This window comes from Pelodiscus sinensis, chromosome 8 (assembly GCF_049634645.1).
Source record: "Pelodiscus sinensis isolate JC-2024 chromosome 8, ASM4963464v1, whole genome shotgun sequence".
Lineage (NCBI taxonomy): Eukaryota > Metazoa > Chordata > Testudines > Trionychidae > Pelodiscus > Pelodiscus sinensis.
The window spans coordinates 28,102,854-28,124,356 of record NC_134718.1 but is presented as its reverse complement, the minus strand read 5'-3'; the positions used below and the strand labels follow the sequence as shown (position 1 = coordinate 28,124,356).

The 21,503-nt window shown below is 47.6% G+C and overlaps 1 long non-coding RNA gene across 3 annotated transcripts; it reads left to right on the top strand.

The window, feature by feature from the left end:
- Positions 1-2: 2 nt before the first annotated feature.
- Positions 3-16,631, top strand: LOC112546152 (uncharacterized). Of its 3 annotated transcripts, none has more exons than XR_003089785.2 (4): positions 3-964; positions 3,617-3,750; positions 5,643-5,740; positions 14,088-16,631. It is a non-coding gene; the product is annotated as an uncharacterized LOC112546152 (long non-coding RNA). The 3 variants fall into 3 exon arrangements; XR_012905592.1 differs by lacking the exon at positions 3-964 and adding an exon at positions 2,413-3,509; XR_012905591.1 differs by lacking the exon at positions 3-964 and having other exon boundaries at positions 2,413-3,750.
- The last annotated feature ends 4,872 nt before the right edge of the window (positions 16,632-21,503 follow it).

The following is a 21,503-nucleotide window of genomic DNA, read 5'->3' as shown; positions in this document are numbered from 1 at the left end:
AAAAAAAAAGAAGGAAAAGCGCACGCGCAAGTGAAAGGTACGTTTCGACCATAACGCCCGGCTAGCGGGCGTGAGAGCGCATGCGTTACAAAGTGGAGCGTGCGTAACACGTTCGTTATCAGGCCTAGACTTCAGCAGCCCCTGTCCCTCGCAGCTGACAGATAGTAGCAAGGTGCTGGCCCACTAGAAGAGTCTGAAGAAGAGGGAAGGGATTTGGCGCAAGCGTAGTTGTTGAGTGCAGGGAGCTCCACTGTGCTTCTGTAACGGAACCCACGGCTCCCGAGGTCGCTTCTCTTGCCTCACAGGGGCCGCGGTCCCATCACAGTCCGTCTGCCGCGCAGGCAGCTAGTTTATCCCGGGGACACAGGCAGTCACGTGAGCCCACGCTCAGCGTGGGGGGCGCTTTTACTGGCCACCTGCCTTGCGCTCGGGGGAGGCAGAATGTCGTCGGGCCGTTGCAGTTACTGTGCGCGCGGGACGGTGCTTCTGCACCTGGCCACAAACATCACCCTCCACCACGCGCATGCTCTGCCCCAGGGAGCCGCCTGGGCCGGGGTCACGCTCCGCTGGCGCTTAGACCAGGCTAAGATAACGCTGTAATTGTTTACTCCTCAAGCTACTCTTCCCTGATGTGAGGGCAAGTCGATACAAGTCAGTGGCTAAGCTATATTAAGGCTACTGTGACTATACAACTATGTCAACAGATAAATGAAAGTTTTAAATAGTTTAAAAGTAGATGAAATTGGGCCACAAGAGTGAGTGATCATGTCATGAGAAACAATAATGCACAAATAATCAGTTCTTTCTCAGCTACTAAACATTCACTTCGACATTTGTGTTCGTGCTTGGAGGAAGATTAGTTAAGCTTTTTGAAAGAACTTACAGGAAACTTTATGTGAAGATTGACACTGAAATCTCTTTCCATCAGTTTGTGGAAATCCTACATCACTGTCTCTTTGAAGATGTAAGTTTTTTAAGTTAGTTATTTTAAAAGCAAGTAACCTATTCCATACTTAAAGTGGGCCTGATATTAAATTGACTCCATTCATTTAGAGTTTTACCTGCATAAAACTTCAGTATATTCTTAATATCATTTATTATAAGCACTACATTCTCTCTTTTTAAAGTGTTTAAGAAGCATATTTTTAGGTGCTTTAGGAATAAACTGAGTTGGTTCCTGATCTGAATTTTTGAAAAGCATTAGCACAATAGGAAAATGAATTTATTGAAGTCTCATCTAGCAGGCAATTGCAACGGAATGGAATGGATCTTTAATGTACGCTGAAATGAAATTGGCCAGGGAGTCAAAGGCTAGGTCTAGACTGTGACATTTTTGTGGAAAAATGTGGAGTGCATTTTGCGTAGCTTTTTCTGCTTTTTTTTTTTTGGAAGAATGCCATTTGTCCTTATCTAGACAGGACCAAATGGTGGAAAAGCTGCCTCTTTTGGTGGAGCCCTCATGCCTTGTCAAATGAGGTATACAGGGCTCCCCGCAAGAGCACATTTGCCCTTCTGCGAAAAAAAGCAGAAGAGCAAACACATTCCTTGGATGCAGCAGGGTTTTTTCAGATTTTTGGATGCCATTAGGTTCACACTTTCAAGCTCTCCTCTACTATAAGGTCTAGAAATTTACTTTAAAAAATGAAAGGTGAGATTTTCATGTAATCATCTGACTCCAGAATATAGAGCTTAAAGAAGAACACCAAATATTGTGAGACTCCTGATCAAATCCAGAGAGTTGGCAATACTAAATGTTTTTTGCAATACTGACAGCTAGTGTTGAAATTTCAAAAATGTTGAAAGGAGATCATAAACATAAAAATGGGAAAGGAAATCATGTTATATTTCAAAACTGCCACAAGATGGCAGTGTTTCAAAACATTACTGAAAAAACACTGATATTTTAGCAGTTCTCTAATAGACTCAGACTATGTCTACACAGCAGCGTTATTGCGGAATATTGTAACGTCAACATAGTCTGCGTCTATACAGCAAATAGTTATTTTGATGTAATGTCAAAATAATGTCTAGCTGGAGGACTTCTTACTTCGACTCCTGTAACCCTCATTTTACAAGGAGTAAGGGAAGCTGGAGGAAGAGTCCTCTAACTCGGATTTCCTGCTGTGTAGGCCGTGCCAAAAGCCAAAATAAGCTATTTCAACTTAAGCTACTCAATTGACATAGCTCAAGGGCTACGTCTAGACTGGCATGATTTTCCGCAAATGCTTTTAACGGAAAAGTTTTCCATTAAAAGCATTTTCAGAACAGAGCGTCTAGATTGGCATGGACGCTTTTCTGCAAAAGCACTTTTCGCGGAAAAGCGTCCGTGCCAATCTAGACACGCTTTTGCGCAAAAAAGCCCCGATCGCCATTTTTGCGATCGGGGCTTTTTTGCGCAAAACAAATCTGAGCTGTCTACACTGGTCCTTTTGTGGAAAAGCTTTGCACAGAAGGACTTTTGCCCGAATGGGAGCAGCATAGTATTTCCGCAAGAAGCACTGATTTCAGACAGTAGGAAGTCAGTGTTCTTGCGGAAATTCAAGTGGCCAGTGTAGACAGTTGGCAAGTTGTGTAGCTTATTTCAGCTTTAGCCCTGCTGTATAGACAGGCCCTCAGTTACTATAAAAAGTTACAGAGTGGTAGCCAAGTTAGTCTGTAACAGTAAAGACTTAAAAAACAACAAATAGTCTGGTAGCACTTTAAATACTAACAAAACATGTAGATCAGTGGTCTCCAACCTTTATACATCCAAGATCACTTTTTAAATCTCAGAACAGGCGAAGATCTACTGCCCCGCCCCTTCCTTGAAACCCCGCCCTCTCTATTCTCCTCCTGTCCATCACTTGCTATCCCCAGTCCTTACTTACATACTCTGATAAAGTTTATTTTTAAATTATGCAATATATAAAATTAAAAGCACGTGTTTATAGTTATGAAATAAATGGTCTTTTTTTATTCATGCTATTTAAATCTAAAATGAAGCATTTATAATTATACATTTTGTGAGGACAGAGTTCTGCGGCTAGGGGCAGGGGAGAGGGAACAGGGTGCTGGGAGGGCAGAGGACAGGGTTCTGCAGCTGGGGACAGGGTGCCAGTGGAGACAGAGTTCTGTGGCTGGGACAGAGGAGTGGGGACAGAGTTCGGGGAGTGGGGACAGTTCTGTGGCTGGGGACAGGGGAGTGGGGACAGCGTTCTGTAGCTGGGGACAGAGTTCTGTGGCTGGGGAGTGGGAGCTGGGGAACGGAGAGTGGGGTGCCAGTGGAGGCAGAGAGTCCCCTGCATCTTCCTCTTCACAGAATTCTCCCCCCCTCGGAGGGAAACCAGCACGTGCCTGCCCCGGGGCCAACCCCCTGCGCAGGGAAGTCCTGCGTGCGCGCCGGCTCAGGGGGCCGACCCCTCCAGCGCAGGGAAGCCCCACGCGGGCTTGCCCCAGCGCCAACCCCTCTGCCTCGGCGCAGGGAAGCCCAGTGCGCGTCTGCCCTGGGGCCGATCCTCTTGCCCGCGCAGGTAAGCCTCGTGCGTGCATGCACCTGCCTCCCTCGAGCGTGCACGCGGGCTGACCCTCCCTATGCGCACCTCCCCCGGGGCTGACTCACCCCTCCTGTGCGGTGCAGGGAGCCGATGCTGCCTCCCGCAGTGCACCGGGCAGAGCAGCTAACGCCACTTCCGGAATCGCCAGAAGTGGCGCTAAGTTGCGGGACTTCTGTCCATCGCCTGGAAGCCGACACTACCTCCATTTTCACTTGAGGTAAGTAGTGGGGTTTCTTGGGGGTGGGAGGGAAATGGGGGTGGGTCGGACAGGACACCTCGCGATTGACTGGTCGAGGCTTCGCGATTGACCAGTCGATCGCGATCAACCTGTTGGTGACCACGGATGTAGATGTTCGTGGACACAGCCTACTTCTTCAGATGACCAGAGTGTTGGAAGTCTAGAACCAAGAATAAATAAGCGGGGGCGAATTGGATGGGAGGGAGAAAGAAGACATTGGGTAGATAAGTATCAAAGGAATAACTGAGCCATTCTGTAACAGGAAAAACTTCAACAACAACAAATAATCTATTAGCATCTTAAAGATTAAATAGTTAAAAGAAGCTGATAAGAACCATTAGTTTGTACTAGGAAAAGAAGAGTACTAACTCCAGATTCTATACAGACATCAAGAACCATTGGCGCCTTCATTAGTTGGTTGATAACGTGCGAGCCATCCAATATCGTGATTTAGACCATTTGCATGAGAGTTAAACTTGAGAATGAAGTGGAGTTCCAATCCTTCTCTGTGTATTTGGCTTGTGGAATTGGTCTGAAACAAAACAACTTGTAGATCCCTTAATGAGTGTCCGGGGACGTTACAGTATTCCTCAACAGGTTTTTGAGTGTTGCCTTTTCGGATATCTGATTTGTGTCCATTAATTTTTTCCCATAGGGACTGTCTAGTTTGTCTAATATATATTGCAGTGGGGCATTGCTGGCATTTGATGGCTTAGATCACATTACTGGATGTGCAGTTAAATAAGTCTCTGATTTGGTGGCTGATGTGATTGGGTCCAGTGATGAAATCACTTGCATAGAGGTTGGGCAGAGTTGGCACCGGGGCTGTTTGCAGGGCTTGGTTCCTGGATGCTTATGCCGTGTAGCATGGTTACTGGAAAGGATTTGTTTCAGGTTGGGGGCGTTGTCTGTAAGTGAGAATAGGCCTTTCTCCCAAGGCCTCTGAGAGCAAGGGGTCATTTTCCAAGATAGGTTGTAGATTGCGGATAATGAGTTGGAGGGGTTTAAGTTGTGGACTGTAGGTAATGACAAGTAGAATTCTGTTAAAATCAGGAATAAGGGATCTTCCGGAAAAGGCTTTATTTTCCGAAAGATCCTGTCTAGACTGGCGCTTTTCTCTGGCAAAGCCCCGAGCTGGAAAAAAGCGGCAGCCATGTTCATGCAAATGCCGCGGGGGATATTTAAATCCCCCGCAGCATTTGCAATTCCGACTTGTCTCATTAGCATCCCTTTTCCGGAAAAGGGTGCCAATGTAGACACAGCCTAGATGTGTAAGATAATGAAGCAGATCGCTATTTATCACTCATCATGCAAAAGAAGAAAAGCATAAAGTTTCATAACATATCTTCTCTAGTAAATTTAAAATGAGATGGCTCAGTTATTTTACTGATGATGGCTGTGTCTAGACTGGCCAGTTTTTCCGGAAAATCAGCTGCTTTTCCGGAAAAACTTGCCAGCTGTCTACACTGGCCGCTTGAATTTCCGCAAAAGCACTGACTTCCTACTGTAAGAAATCAGTGCTTTTTGCGGAAATACTATGCTGCTCACGTTCGAGCAAAAGTCCCTTTTGTGCAAAACTTTTGCGCAAAAGGGCCAGTGTAGACAGCTGAGATTTGTTTTGCGCAAAAAAGCCCCGATCGCGAATCGGGGCTTTTTTGCGCAAAAGCGCATCTAGATTGGCCACGGACGCTTTTCCGCAAAAAGTGCTTTTGCGGAAAAGCGTCCATGCCAATCTAGACGCTCTGTTCCAAAAATGCTTTTAACGGAAAACTTTTCTGTTAAAAGCATTTCCGGAAAATCATGCCTGTCTAGACGTAGCCATGCTGTATTTGCTCGCCGTTTACTGAGTTTCTTCATGGTTTCAATTTTAGGAATTGGATGAAGATTTACATCAAAAATTGAAACAGAAATGAATCTCTTAGTAACTGCTTCATCAGAAAATTGCAACTTACAAATTATTTTACCAAATGTAAGTATATAGACTTTTCTAACAATATCACTTGCCATGTAATAAGGCAGATTTCTTCATATTCTAATGGTTCAAATTTATGAGACTGTAAGAAAAAAAATCAAAATCTTGGAGATGTGATGGTGTCATATATTTGAAAGAGGGTCAGAAAAAGCATCCTATGTCTAGATTTTTTTTAAAAAGCGAATTCTTTTTTTGTTGATGTGCTATGTTTTAGGTGAATTACAACAGAATTTAGTCCAGTAAAACACTCCCTTGTCTCTCTAATACGGTGGTCCAACCTTTTTAAACATGAGATCACTTTTTGAATTTAAGTGCAATTCAAGAGCTACCTCAAACCCAAATACCCTTCCCTCGCCTCCTTTGTGCCCCTTCTCTGAGGCCTCGCCTCTGCTCACTCCATCCTCCTTCCCTCCCTCATCTTCCTTCATCAGGCAGGGGCAGCTGGTAGGGGTGCAGGCTCTGGTCCTGGATTAAGGGATCTGGAGTGCGAGAGGGGCTCTGAACTGAGTTTGGGGCAGGCTGTTGGGATGTCTGAGGGGTTCTAGGTGCAAGCTCTGGGAGGGTGTTTGGATGCAGGGGTGCTCAGGGCTGGGATACAGGAGGTGTTTCATGACGGGGGTAGGGTTTCGGGATGTGGGCTCTGATGGGGCACCACTTACCTCAGGTGGCTCCTGGGTGGTGGTGCAGTGGGGCTAAGGCAGGCTCACCCCTGGCCTGGCCCTGCATCACTCCCAAAAGCAGCCAGCCCACTCTCTCCCAAGTTCTGTTGTGCCCCCTCTTTGCTCTGTGAAGATAGGATACAGGGTGGGTGGGGACATCTTGACATCAGTGCCCCTCTTCTTCCTGCCCTGCCCTGCCCAGCAAGCAGGAGGCTCCTGGGGGTGGGAAGAGGCAGTTTCAAGGCAGGTGTGTAGCAGTAGTGGGAGGGACAGCTGAAGTGCCAGCACTTGATAGCCTCTTGGCCAAACCAGTCACAATCACCTTTCAGAGGCTCCAAGATCTACCAGTAGATCCCGATCTACTGGTTTGTGATCACTGCTCTAATATCCAGGGACTGAGACAGCTACAACTAAACATGAAATCATTGTCTGTCTATTATAAATAGGACTGAATCTTGAAGTCCATATTCAGATTCCATGACCTGGAAACCTCCCCTCCCCCCACCGCACATTATTCTCATTAGTGAAGAGAGTCAAACATGCAAAACTGTGCTGGGGCAGCCACAGAATTCCTCATTTTACAGGTACATACTAACATGGCCTCTGATACTTGAAGGGACAGAGTTTCTCCAGAGATATTTCCCCCTTTAGACTAAGAGGAAACCCCTATACAGGTTAGAGCCAGTCTGACTGATCTCTGGGGGTACGTCTACACTATCCCCCTAGTTCGGACTAGGGAGGCTAATGAAGGCAACTGAAATTGCAAATGAAGCACGGGATTTGAATATCCCACGCTTCATTAGCATGTTCCCGGCCGGTCGCCATTTTGGAAACTGACTAGCCCGGAGTAACTGCCCGCGTCTACATGCGTCAGAGAAGCGCGATTCCGAGATAAACCCCTTAGTTTGAGTTAACAGTTAAACCTAAACCCCTTACTTCGAATTAACAGTTAAACCTCATTCCCTCTCTGGAATGGCAGCTCCCTCCGGAACTCCCATTCTTCCTGTGCCCTCTGCTCCATAATGTAGGTCAGGGCTCGCAGGGCCCCCAGCTGCTGCTCTCGATACCCCTGCCATGTTACGGTCGTCCTGTGGAGCCCTTGGGTGCGGGAGGATGTCCCGGGCGTCGTGGTGAGCCCTGCATGTGCAGCTGGTGTGGCTGTGGAGAAAGAAGAGAAGTGGTCAGTTCTCCCTGGGGACATAGTGGGTGAAGTCCAGCCCCCCTCTGCGAGGTGAGGATAACCGTGCAGGGCCGGATTAAGGCATGGGCTCACCGGGCAGCTGCCCGGGGAGCCAACCTATGGGGGGCGCCTGATGGGAGCTGTAAGGGACACACAGCTGCCATCAGGCGCTGCACGCCCGGCTCCCGGGCTGCAGCAGCTGCTAGTGGCCACCCTGCAGCGGCCGCCTGGGGCAGGAGCCATGTTAACTCCCGTAGTGCCGGCCAGCAGCGCCCTTCCCCCCACGGCTGCGGGGCCCTGCACGGCCAGGCTCGACCTGCCCCGGGTGACCCCGGCTGCGCACCAGCGGCGGTAGCTGGGCTGGGCCGGACCGGGCATGTGCATCCTGCTGCCGCCAGCTCCGCATGCCCTCCCCCCCGCGCTGGCGCGGTGGCGGGGCCACGCATGTGCCCTCCCTTAACCTGGGGCGCCGGAATGGCTCGGTCCGGCCCTGTGACCATGCCCTGCACCGTCAGAGCTGCTGTGCTTGCACAGAGGCCCTGGTCGGAATGTCCAGCTATCCCCGGGAGTGGGAGCTGCCCCGAGATCTCACCCATGCTCCTGTGCTGTGTATAGTGTGGGTGAAGTGGGAGGGAGATGTTAGAGGGGGCTTGTGAAGCGAGGGCGTCCTACTGTGTCCCGCTCCGGGGTCAGGAGCATGTCAGGTCTCTTCACACACGCGTGTGGCTATCAGGCCATGGCCCCTTTGTGGCAGGCAGCTGGAACCACCTGTCTAGGGGTGGTATGGCACGTGCTTGCACATGCACAGGTTGCTGCGTGATGCTTAATAAGCAAGGGCCATGCACGCGGTCCTTGGTCTCCCTTCCCGCCCCCTCTCCCCAGGGAAGGGGACAGTGATGACACTTACATGGTGTGGCCTCCCCGGATGACCCTGCTGACTCCTCTCCTGGGACTGCTTGGGGGTCCTGCTGGCTTGGCGGCTCCTCCTCAGCTTGCTGCCCCCCGGGGTGGCACGGATCACCCCGCCCCCCGGGATGCAGTCCAGGGCATCAAAATAGGGGCAGGTGTCTGCTCCTACTGAGGAGCTGCCCCGAGTGGCCCTGGCATATCCGTGCCACAGCTCTTTAATTATCAGGCGCACCTGCTCCTGGGTGCACCTGTGGCCTTTCTGGGCCATGGTGGCAGCTATGCGGCCATAGACGGCCGTGTTCCACCAGCTAGTGTGGAGATCATGGACATTGAGGGCCTGCCCCCAAACCTCAATGAGGTCCATGATCTCACTAGTCCAGGAGGGAGCGTGGTATCTACGACTGGGTGCTAGGGGACTGGGCGGGGGACGGCTGGCTGGCACTGGCTGCGCGGCTCTTGGTGGGGCCACTGGGTCAGTGGCAGAGACTGCTGGCAGGCCTGGATCTGGCACGTACAGTCTGGCCAGAGTCTAGCCCTTTAAGGGCTCCAGGGCTGGGGGAGAGGAGAGGAGTTTTCCTGGTTTGGCCCAGAGTGGCCACCAGGGGAAACTGGGAAGGGCTGGAGGCCAGCTAATTCGAATTAAGTGTCTACACAGCACTTATTTCAAATTAGGTATATTGAATTTGGCGTTACTTCTCGTAGAATGAGGTTTACCAAATTCGAATTAAGCGCTCCGCTATTTCGAATTAATTTTGAAATAGCGGTTTGAAATAGATGCTATTAAAGTTAATTTGAGATAACGGCTGTTATTTCGGATTAACTTTGCAGTGTAGACATACCCTTAGCCTCTAAGGGTATGTCTACACTACCACCCTAGTTCGAACTAGGGTGGTTAATGTAGGCAACCGAAGTTGCAAATGAAGCCTGGGATTTAAATATCCCGGGCTTCATTTGCATCTTGCCGGGCGCCGCCATTTTTAAAGCCCCGGTAGTTCAGACTCCGTGCCCGCGGCTACACGCAGCACGGAGTAGGTAGTTCGGATTAGTCTCTCTAATCCGAACTACCGGTACACCTCGTTCCATGCCTTAAGGCCTGTATCCGACGCACGGTTCATAGTGTCATGATAGCAGAAGCAAAACCGCTTATCATCAAGGATGAGGAAGATAATATGTAGGACCAAGCAGGTTGGTTCGCTCTCGGCCCTGGCCACGGGGGCATGTGGAAGCAGGCTCTTTGCTGGCCAGGCCTCTCGCGCGTATTGCCATCCAAGCAAAAGGTCAACTTCCCCTTGATGAAAAACCTTACACTATGTAACTTAAAGATCAGCGACGAACAGGAACCAAAACCAGACCCAAAAAGTTCATGTAAAGTTCATGCTGGTTGTGCTGACTGTGCCATGCCTGATAAGGCAGAAAAGGAAAAACAGGAAACCATCTCCCCCCCTTACTCCTGTCACTTAACAGACAGGGTCTGCTAGCCTGTCACAAAAAGCGTGCAAAAGCTTTCTCTATAAAACAGCTTCCCCTCCTGTATCAAATTGAGGAATCCCGAATAAACATTGGATGGCGGAATATGAGCCAGGTCCGAGGACCTGAGGGTCACCTCCCGCTCACTGAACCAAACAAGTTCCTGTATAGCGTAACGTATACCAAACATAACGAATACCAAATATGTTGTTGTAGTTTGTCTGTTAAATGTAAGTATTGTTATCTGAAATTGTTTAGAGGTATTGTTAAGTAGTAGTGTTAAGCGTTTTAGATAAATGATTAGTCTTATAAGTAACACTGATGTAAATGTAACTGTTAATAATCCCTGGTCCCTTGTTAACAACTATTGGGATTTAGAAAAACCTCAGGGAATTTTCTTTACTGTATTGCATTTTGCTTATTGGACATTCTAATAATTATTTGGTGCCTACGTATGTAAGAAATTGATAAAATAATAATGTATACATAGAAGCCCTTTAATAAAAGTTTAAAAGATATTTGGTAATAGTTTGCCTGTTTCTGCGCCTCCCTGGGACTAGCCACATTTCCGAACCTTTTACTTTAAACCACAGATATGATAGAGGTCTATAAAATCATGACAGGTATGGAGAAAGTGAATAAGGAAAAGTTATTTATTTCTTCCCATAACATAAGAACTAGGGGGTCACCAAATCAGGTTAAAACAAATAAAAGGAAGTTTTTCTTCATGCAGCGCACAATCAACCCATGGAACTCCTTGCCAGAGGATATTGTGAAGTCCAGGACTTTAACCGTGTTAAAAAAAAACCTAGATAAATTCATGGAGGTTAGGACCATCAATACTTATTAGCCAGAATGGGTAGGAATGGTGTCCCTATTCTCTGGCTGGAAATAGATGACAGGAAAGGGATCATTTGATGATTACCTGTTCTGTCCATTCCCTCTGGGGCATCTGCCAGTGGCCAGTGTTGGAAGACAGGATCCTGGGGTAGATGGAACTTTGGTCTGACCCTGTATGGCTGTTCTTAGGTTCATTATATATGTGCCTCCATCTCTCCTGGCACCCTGCTGCTGCCCTTCACTGTAGCCTTACACTGGGAGGTAGGGTTGGGGAGGGGTCACCCATTGCCCGGCATGGGACAGGAGCAGTGGCTAAGATTGGACGGGCGGTATCACTTAGTCGGACACTCACAGAAGCCTCAGAAACTGCTCATGTGAGGGCCAGACTCTCCTGGTTTTGTCTCCAGGAAGCTCCATCAACATCACCTCCCAGTGGGTGCTGGGGGGATGGGCTGCCGGTTATGTGTGCCTCCCTTCTCCCCTCCTCCCTCCACAGGTACAGCAGCCCTCAGCCTGCTTTTGGTGCTGCTCTCTAAATTGTAGCAAGCAGCAGACAGCCAGCGATGGTGTGATGGAGAAACTGGGGGATTGTCCAGGAAAGGTGCAGGGGGCACAGGTAGGGCTGGAGGAGAGATCCAGCTCAGAACACTGGTGGAGTTGGGCCCTGACTATTCATTGGGCCCAGATGGCATAGGCCCATACAACTCGCCACTCCTGATCAAAGCTACGTTGGGTATGTGTTCACATGCTGCAGTCACACCTTTGATTGCAGTGTAGACGTACCTTAGTGATTCTACCATCATGCCTGAGGTTGGCAATCTGTTAAGTTTTTGCAGCTGTGAGGATATTCTTAAATGCTTAAAACGAAACAGTTTTTCGTTATAAGTATTTCCGGAAGAAGTGCGTCTACATTGGCAGGATGCTTTTCCGGAAAAGCACTTTTTCCAGAAAAGCATCCATGGCCAATCTAGACGCGTTTTTCTGCAAAAAAGCCCCGATCGTCATTTTCGCAATCGGGGCTTTTTTGCGGAAAACACTACTGTGCTGTCTACACTGGACCTTTTCCGGAACAGTTTTCCGGAAAAAGGACTTTTGCCTGAACGGGAGCAGCATAGTATTTCCGGAAAAGCAGCTGATTTCTTACAGTAAATCGTCAATGCTTTTCTAGAAATTCAAGGGGCCAGTGTAGACAGCTGGCAAGTTATTCCGGAAAAGCGGCTGATTTTCCGGAATACGTGGCCAGTGTAGACACAGCCAGTGAGTTTTTCCTGAGTAAGGACGCAAGTTACAGCCACAAATCTTAATGTTGTTATGAATAATAGTACAGTGAAAGCTTTGTTATCCAGCATTCAAATGGGGAATGGGAGTTGCTGGTTAATTGAATGTGCCAGATAACAAGTATATTGCTCTGCCCCCATCCCCTACACAGAGGAAATTGCGGCGACCAACTCCCACCCCCTTTAGAATACCTGGCCCCCAGAACCAGGCAGATAAGCAGGCCCTGGAGCCCTTCAGCAGATCCGGCTACCGTAGCCTGAGGCAGATTGATGGGGAAGGAGGTGCCTGATGATGACATCATCAGACAGTACCAGCTGTCAGAAGCCCCGCAATGGCCAGAAGCATCAAGTCATCCAGCTGGACAGGCAGGAGTCAGACATGTGCATTTGAAGATGTGGGAATATTGTAACTGGGGGCAATTCTGGTTAACCAAGTTTTCTAGTTAACACAATGCTGAATAACAAAGCTTTCACTGTAATACAGTTAAGCTGCAACTAATAACTCCTCCCCAGATTCTGAAATGTTTTGACTCTACACTCAGTGAGCTTAGTTCATGAATGTTTTCTATTTGTGTAAATTTTAAACTATGATTGGTGCCTTTAATGCACTATTATTCTGGGGTTCTTTTTTTTTCTTAGTTAGGATCTGCCCATATTATTTTAGGCAACTACTGGAAACAACAGCTGGGAAAAAAAGAAATACAAGTTGTACAACCCTGGTCCAGCACCCTCAGGACTTGAGTGGTCCTGAACTATGGAATTTGCTGGACATGGGGAGGTCAATATGTTGGGGGCTCTGCTTTTCCCCAGGCAGCTTCACTGCCACCCAGGGATCTGCTCTCCTCACAGCGCAAAGGAAGGGGGGAGCTCTACTTATTCCTCCATGGCTTTGTTACATCCTGGAATTCCGCTCTCCCCGAAATCGGTTAGCTGCTGCTCGAGGCTCTGTGCTCCTGGTGGTGGCTCTGCTTTGTCTCCAGTGGCTGTGCTGCTGCCTGGGGCTCAGCTACTGCCTGCATCTCCATGCTTCTCCCAGTATCCTGCTGCTGCCTGGGGCTTCACACTGTACCAAGCAGATTTGCTGCTGCCCAGCAGGCTCCGCACTCCCCCCAGCAACTCCACTGCCACCTGGGGAGCTCCAAGCTTCACTGAGCAGCTCTGCTGCCACCTGGGGGGCTCCATGCTCCTCCTGGTGGCTCTGTGTTCCCCTCCCCAGCACCCTCACTATGGCCCAGAGGGCTCCGTGCTCCCCTCCAGCAGCCATGTTGTTGCCCTCCTGCCAATGACAGGGAGCTCCGCTCCATTACTCCCTCCTCCTTCCCAGAGACCAGGGGCTCTGCATATTGGCCTCCTCGCTTAGCAACACTCCTGGCCTCAGCCCAACAGTTTATCCCTGCGAGCGCTCACTCGGACAATGCTAAACCAGGGGTGTTGCTGGATAAGGGAAGTCTGGATTATGGAGTTTCAACCTGTACTGATAAGAAGAGTTATTCTCTTGCAAAATTATCCACTTTTGAAAAATGGTTATTTAATTATCATATAAGCCATCAGCATAAAAGACCCATCCTATTTGCTTTATCCTTGAAAGTACAGGTTTAACATCTCTAGCCTGGCAAATTCTTGTCTGGGAACATCCATGATCCAGCATGATTTTAGTTAGCCAAATGTCCGCTTATCATGGGTGTGGCCAAGTTTCCCATGATTCCATAAAGTTTGTTTACAGCTACCAGTCCTAGAGCTAATTAACTGTTCTGTGCAGTTAATTAGCTGTAACCTAATAATTTCTAACTAAAAAACATTCCCTATCACTTACATATCTGTAGCTCAAGGTCCAGCCCATTTCTAGACATTGGTATTAGTGCCTAGTTCAATTAACCTTTTTCCCCCAGCTCCTGGTTTGGACTCCCCAAAAGAACTGCAGCAGGCAGATTCCCTTACAATTCAAATCTCAACACTTTTTTTTCTATTGCTTCTCCTGGCTCCCTGACAACTCTACCTGGTTTTCTTTTCAGGCATTCTCCGAGTTTAACCCTTTACAGACAGTACTCCTCTCATCCATCACATACATACTCCGCATGTGCCAGAGGGCCACAGAACTCACTGGAGAGCTCATGTGTTGGATCTGAAGCCACATTGGTGGAGCCCCAGTCTCAGAAGTGAATTTAATCAGAAGAATGGGAAGGATAACTGGAAATTGTTTAAGAACACTTCACGAGATGCTGAAAAAGGCACAATTGAAGAAAGAGGCCATATTGGTTAAAAAAATCATTCTGGTTGGGAGGAGAGCTGAACCAGTTGTGAAACATTGTATATAAAACAAATGGAGGAAAAGTGAAGTAAATGGCAATAAATGAAAATCAGAAGCTAAGAATTTCTGGGGAAAATATGATAACATGTGACATCCTCCAAAGATATTAGTAGAGTGGGAATTCTGTAATACAGTCGCTTAGGGATGGGCAATAATTTTTGATGGGAGCCACTCCAAGATTTTGGAAAGTGGTCAAGGGACACACTCTTCCAAGATATTAATGGAGAAGGTGCAGGTTCTGGGATGGATGTTGGGTGCAGAAGGGAGTTTGGGGTAAGGGATTGGGGGGCAGGAGGGAGAATGGAGTCTGGGAGGGACTTTGGGTGAAGGAGGCAGTTGTGACCTAAGGCCGGGGACTGGAGGGCAGTGGTTTGGGGGTGTGACCTAGGTTAGGAGGGGATTGTGATCTGGGGCAGGAGACGGGAGTGCCAGATCTGGGAGAGGGCATGGGTGCGGCAGGGGGTCAGAGGGTTTGGGTATATTGATTGGGATGGCAGAGGGTTGGGGAAAGGAGGCGTTGGGGTTCTAGAGGCAGGCTCTGACCAGGAGACTTACCAGCCGGCAGCCAAACCAGCCTACCTGCCTGTAGACCTAAGTCTTGCAGAGCTTAAACATTTCTCAGCCTGCCTACCTGCCTGCCTTGTGTCTGTACAGGCTGCTCAGCCATGTGCTTGTATGAATAGCTGAGCTGAGGAGAGGGGGCCTGGTTCTTCTTGGCTGCCTGTTATTGAAACAGACTGCTCCCACTGGCCCGTTTCTGGCCAGAAACTGTCCAATGGGATTGTGCTGGGGGCAGCAACAGCTCCTGAAGCTTTCCCCCTCCCAATTTTGAAACAGAAATGGGGCCAACAGCCATGTTTCTGAGCAATGTACTGGGCAAGCAGGAGAGCCTGCTTGGGGCCCCTGCTGCCTCTTTGGGCTGGATTCAGTGGCTTGGCAGGACAGATCCAGCCTGTGGGCTATATTTTGCCCTGGCCTGCAGTAGCTACTATAGTTAAGGATTGTTAAACGAGCAAGTCCAAATAACTTGCGCCCAAGAGTTGTAAAAGATCTGGCCGGAGACTTCTTCGGTCAGTGAGTGTTGATTTCAGTAAGTCCTGGAATGCTGGGGTTGTTCCAGAAGACTGGAAGAAAGCTATTGTTGTGCCAATGTTTAAGAAGGGTAAACAGTTTGACCTGGGTAACTATAAACATGTCATTCTAATATCAGTCTGGCAAGAGAGTCAGGTGGTTGCTCTTTACATGCTTGTCCTCTCCCTATCCTCCCCCTGCTGTGCCTGTTCATCCTCCAGCCCCACTGCTCCTCCAAATCTTCTCTCCCTCCCCTTCCACCCTGTGAGGTGTGTCTCACTCCCAGCGCAGTGCAGAGAACCAGCCACCGGTCAGATCATTCAGCTCACTAACAGTCTGACTGGCAGGCTCCTTCCTTCCCCCCTGTCTCTGGCTGGGCTGGCACCCAGGGAAAGCTCAAGACCCTACAGCCCAGGGTGCTGGCCAAGAGGAGCCAAGCTCTGCATATGCCAAAGCCCCACACAGTGCTAGCCTGAGGAAGCTTCTCCACCCCTCAGTTAGGTTCTAGTCTTGTGAGGAGGAAACTGTTTCCATCCTGTTTGTGACCCAGCCTGGGGCTCAGCACCATCTTCACACGTTGACCCCCCCACCTTAGGTCCTGCTCCTGGGGAGTGCAGGGATGGCTCTGTCTCCTAGGCACCCTTCCCTGCTGAGTCATCTCTCTGGCCAGGTTGGCTAAAGCCCCTGCCCTCAGGTTCCCTGGTCCCTGCTGCTCAGTATATGCTTAGGGCTCAGCCCCTTCCTGCCCATACTGGAGACAGGAGGCAGCTGGGTTATATTAGTGGTTAGCAGCAGTTTGGAGGAGATGTTCGCTGCCTTTCTACACTGTGGGGGCAGGAAAGACAAGCTGCTTCTGGCCATAAGGGGGTGGGGTGGAAGGGAAGACATGGCCTCTGGAAAACCACAGGGTAGGTCATTCCTACCCCCAACCCATTCCGCTGGAAACAGATCCCATATCTTCCCTCTCACACAATTCCAAAAGACTGCTGCTTGACATGTTTTGGTGTGAACTCTGACAGAAATTTGGAGAGGGGTTCTATGATCCTGCATACTCCCTGGCTACATCTAGACTTGCATGATTTTCCGCAAATGCTTTTAACGGAAAAGTTTTTCCGTTAAAAGCATTTGCGGAAAAGAACGTCTAGATTGGCATGGACGCTTTTGCACAAAAGCACTTCTTGCGGAAAAGCGTCCGTGCCAATCTAGATGCGTTTTGCGCAAGAAAGCCCCGATCGCCATTTTCGCCATCAGGGCTTTTTTGCGCAAAACAGTTTTCAGCTGTCTACACTGGCCCTTTTGAACAAAAGCATTTCTGAAAAGGGCTTTTGCCCGAACGGAACGTCAAAGCATTTGCGCAAGAAGTACTGATTTCGGACAGTAGAACGTCAGTGCTTTCGCGCAAAATCAAGCGGCCAGTGTAGACAGCTGGCAAGTTTTTCCGCAAATGCGGCTGCTTTTGCGGAAAACTTGCCAGTCTAGACACAGCCCCTATGTTGCCTCGAGAAGATGTGGTACCAGGAGAGGCAGTTCAATCAATTCCTGTGACCCAGCCAGGCATGGAGGTTGGAGGGCACTGGGCAAGGATATTTGGATCATGTTGGTCAATCTCCCCCATCCCCAAGTGAGAGAGATGTAGGGAATGTGTGTCACCTCTCCCCATGCAAACCGTATTAATAAAAAGGTAAATAAAAATACTCCAACTATGCAGTATTTCTTTTTAACAGTGACTCAGTCAACTTGATGTTAATTTCAACACTTGTATTGCATAGTTCTGATTCATTGCCATTGAACTCACTTGAATTTGAGTAATTTTACCAGGTGTCCCATATTCATCATTGGGAAACATGGTCACCCTGCTCTTTGGGGCCTGGCTTATGATTTTGAACATTTGGAATTGTCAGTACTGGAATCCTAACACCGTGTAATAGGAGCAGCCCTGGGACAATGCTGAAAGAGCGTATTTCACAGTCAGCCTGGCCCTGCTCAATTCTGAAATAGACTTGCCCACTTGTCAGGTGTTCTACTGGAGGAATTGTCATATGTTGTATTTTTCTGTGATGCTCACTGCTCTAGGCAGGCCTACTTGGGGAGTGGATGTTGCTTATAATCTAACTATGCTGTTCGGAAAAAAAAAAAAGAATGTAGCTGCATTAAAGAAACAGTTATTGTTCACCTGTCCAGATTTAACAAATAGACAGTATGGTTTTCTTCCCCAAAGGGACAAATAATCAACAAAGCCCAATAACTTTTAAATATGTCTCCTATCTACATCTTCCTGACCAAACCATTATACTTGCTGTTTAATGCAGATTTTTTTTTGTTTATTTCTTCTTAGTCTCCATTTCTGTTTAGTGTAGAAAAATCACCAGAGCTCAGGTGGGATGCTGTTCAGTAATGTGTTTGTAATCAACAGATTAGTTAATCAGCCATGATTTATTAATGATGAATTAATTATACCTGATTGTGCAGTTCTGTTGGCTAAATGGAGCTTTAAAGGGGTTATTTTATTAATCATCACTGTGCTAATTGCAGACACTTACAGAAGCATCACTAATTAAACATGCAACCATATGTGAAACTAACCAGGCTGCTGAGAAGGGCAAGAATAAGAGCACTCGTTTTCTGAACAAGTAACTTTATTTTCCATGAAATATTATGTTGTTGACTTGGCGATGCTAATTACATGCCAAAAATTGTTTAATGCATTACAGATTTTTGGTCAGCAAAAAATGGAAATTGATCTTTTAGGCCAAATGAAGTAGGCACTCTTTCCACCCCAAATTCTTCCTGCTTCTTTCGTGCAGAAACCACAGGCGACGTGTACCATCCCAAAACAAATTGTTTACAGTCTGTGTCCTTGTTCACTTTAAATAGTGAAGAAGTCTTGTTAACTGTAAAAGCAGATAGCCATTTTGGAAACCATGCTTGTAACCTAGCACCCAGTCATCAACCACGTTTTAAGACTGAAACTTTAATTAAGAATGTAATTAGAATAAGCATGAGCGAGCCCTCAGAAAAAGGACCACAGATTTATTAAATCTTGGTAAAGGAGGCCCTGGAGGTTTTTCGCCTTCCTCTGTAGCATGGGGCATGAATCACTTGCTGGAGGATTCTCTGCATCTTGGGGTCCTTAAACCATTTGAGGACTTCAATATCTGAGATATAGGTGAGAGGATTATTCTAGGAGAGGGTGGGTGAGATTCTGTGGCCTGCACTGTGCAGGGGGTAAGACTAGATCTGTGGTCCCCAACCCGGTGCCCGCAGGCGCCATGGCGCCCACCGGGCCCTTTATGTGCGCCCGCGGAGCAATCTGGGCTGGCCCTGCCCCCAGGCATGTGGCAGGTGCCAGCCCCGGGCGCATGGCTGGCCCCGGTCCCAGGTGCACCGCGCGTGCCGGTGCCAACCCTGACCCCCACCCCCGGGTGTGCTGCACGTGTTCTTGCCGGCGCTGGCCCTGGCCTTGGCCCCGCCCCCGGGGGCGCCGCGCGTGCCCGCCCCCGGCCCCGGCCCCGGCCCCGGCGGCGCCGCGTGTGCCCGCGCCGGCCCTGGCCGCGCGGAACCTGGGCAGCCCCTGCCCGGGATCGCAGCACATGCCGGTGTCGACCTCGGGCGTGCGGCGCATGCTTGGCCCCGCCCCCAGTCACGTGGCCTGTGAGCGGCCCTGCCCCCGTACACGCAGCACGTGAGCAGCCCCGCCCCCAGGCGCCCGGCAGCCCCAAAACATTGGGGACCACTGGACTAGATGATCATAATGGTCCCTTCTGATCTTAAAGTCTATGAGTCTATAAAGCAAATATTAGAAAAATGTACTTGAACAAAGTTTTAGGAATTGAAACAAATGCAAAGCATATAGAAGGAAAATAGGAAAAACAGAACGGTGTATCACAGGCAACCCAGCAAATATGTATCTTACCGTCTTCCTCATAGCATGACCAGAGGTCCCAATATTATCAGAGTAGTCCCAATAATTGGGGGATTGCTTATCTATTGCTAGCTCACCACATCCTGATTATTCATACTTGCTGTCTTGTCACCCTACTTCTTCATGAAATGAATAAATTACATTCCAGTTATCTTGATCAAAATTAAATGGTTGATTTTGTCCGTGTGCTCTTCAGAGCACACATCACAGCTTGCACTGTGTCCTTAAAACATCAGTAACAGTTTCTGACTGCTGCAGTGTTTTGTTTTAGAAATAAATATGGATTTTCCCTGGACTCTTGATTTATTCAGACTGTTGGCTGCCTTTGTTAATAAAATGACAACTTATTTTTAAAGCAACTTACTTTGAGTGATGGAATTATCTAGTACTACCTGCCAAAAGTGACCACAATTAATCAAAATAAATAGAGCGTGTATTTTTTAATACAAATTATTTAATTTCTAAGGTTCTGATCAAATTAAATGGTGGATTTAATTAATTGATGATTGAATTCAATCAAAAACACTATGGCTACGTCTACACTAGCACCCTTTTCCGGAAATGCTTAAAACGGAACAGTTTTCCGTTATAAGTATTTCTGGAAAAAGCGCGTCTACATTGGCAGCATGCTTTTCCGGAAAAGCACTTTTTCTGGAAAAGCGTCCATGCCAATGTAGACACGCTTTTCCGCAAAAAAGCCCCGATCGTCATTTTCGTGATCGGGGCTTTTTTGCGGAAAACACTACTGTGCTGTCTACACTGGACCTTTTCCGGAACAGTTTTCCGGAAAAGGACTTTTGCCCGAACGGGAGCAGCATAGTTTTTCCGGAAAAACACTGACAATTTTACAGTAGATCGTCAGTGCTTTTCCGGAAATTCAAGGGGCCAGTGTAGACAGCTGGCAAGTTATTCCGGAAAAGCCCCTGATTTTCTGGAATAAGTGGCCAGTGTAGACACAGCCTATAAGTAGGAAGTTGGGGAGAAATGCAGCATCCCCCTTTTGAACTCCATTATGGCTCTTTTATGGTTATTCGCCTTATATAGAGGGACCACCTGGCTTTCTTAACAGGCTTCTGGGGAATAACTCTGCTTCCCAGGATGGCATAGGAAACAGGTCTATGCTGCATTATACAAGCTCTGATGTAGGGATGTGTTGATGGAATGACTGTGGGTTAGCAGACGCATGTTGGGCAAGGAGGAAGTGTTTCTGGACATTCTGGGCTATGAGAACATCCACAGAATGCCTTTCAAAATCTAAATCAAAGACTAAATCCCTAGCTAGACCAAGAATTCAGAACATGCAAATGTGGCTTAAATCCACTTTTGCTTCCACAATTTTCTTGGCCTGTACTACTGCAGGGTACATAGCTCAGAAATGACGTATAGGAAGGAAACAAAGTTTTAAAAATGAGAATGAGATATACACATCAATATGGAGTGTAGAAAAGAATGTAAGAATGTAAAAAGCCAAAAGTGCACAAAATAAGCAATTTAATTGATTTACTTAATGTGCTCATGAAAATCTTTCATTACTGTTCTTCATTGAGCATAAATTGAAAAACATAAATAGTCAAGCCTAAATTAGGAAGATAGTTGCAGAAGTTGCAAATAAAAGCAACATGAAATTTTGAAAGTCTCCACACGGCAAGAGGTCACTGAGATAGATTATGTGTTCCATGAGGGACAGTGTGGGGAGCTTAGCAATAGACGAGGCAGATATTGCTGGGAAACTAAACAATTTCTTTGTCTCAGTGTTCATCAATGTGTGACAGGGAAACATGCCAGAACCAGAGAGAAGCTTCCCAGGGATACAAAATGGAAACTGAATGAAAATTAAGGTTGACATCAGAGCAGGTAAAAATGGAATTAGTTCAATTAAAAACTGAGACATCTTCAAGACAGGGCAGCTTGTTTTTCAGTCTTCTGAAGTGCTTTTAGTAGAAGTTGGCCTTTAATTCATTCTCAGATTTGTGAAGAAAAAAAGGAAACAAAGCATAATTTTTCTAAGTTTTTATTTCATATCTTAACTTTTTCTGTCCCACAAACAGTCAGAAAATGTGTATAGTTCATAAGATTTTAGAAAGTGAAAGTAATGAAAATGAAAGAATCTTTGGATATTTGAGGTGC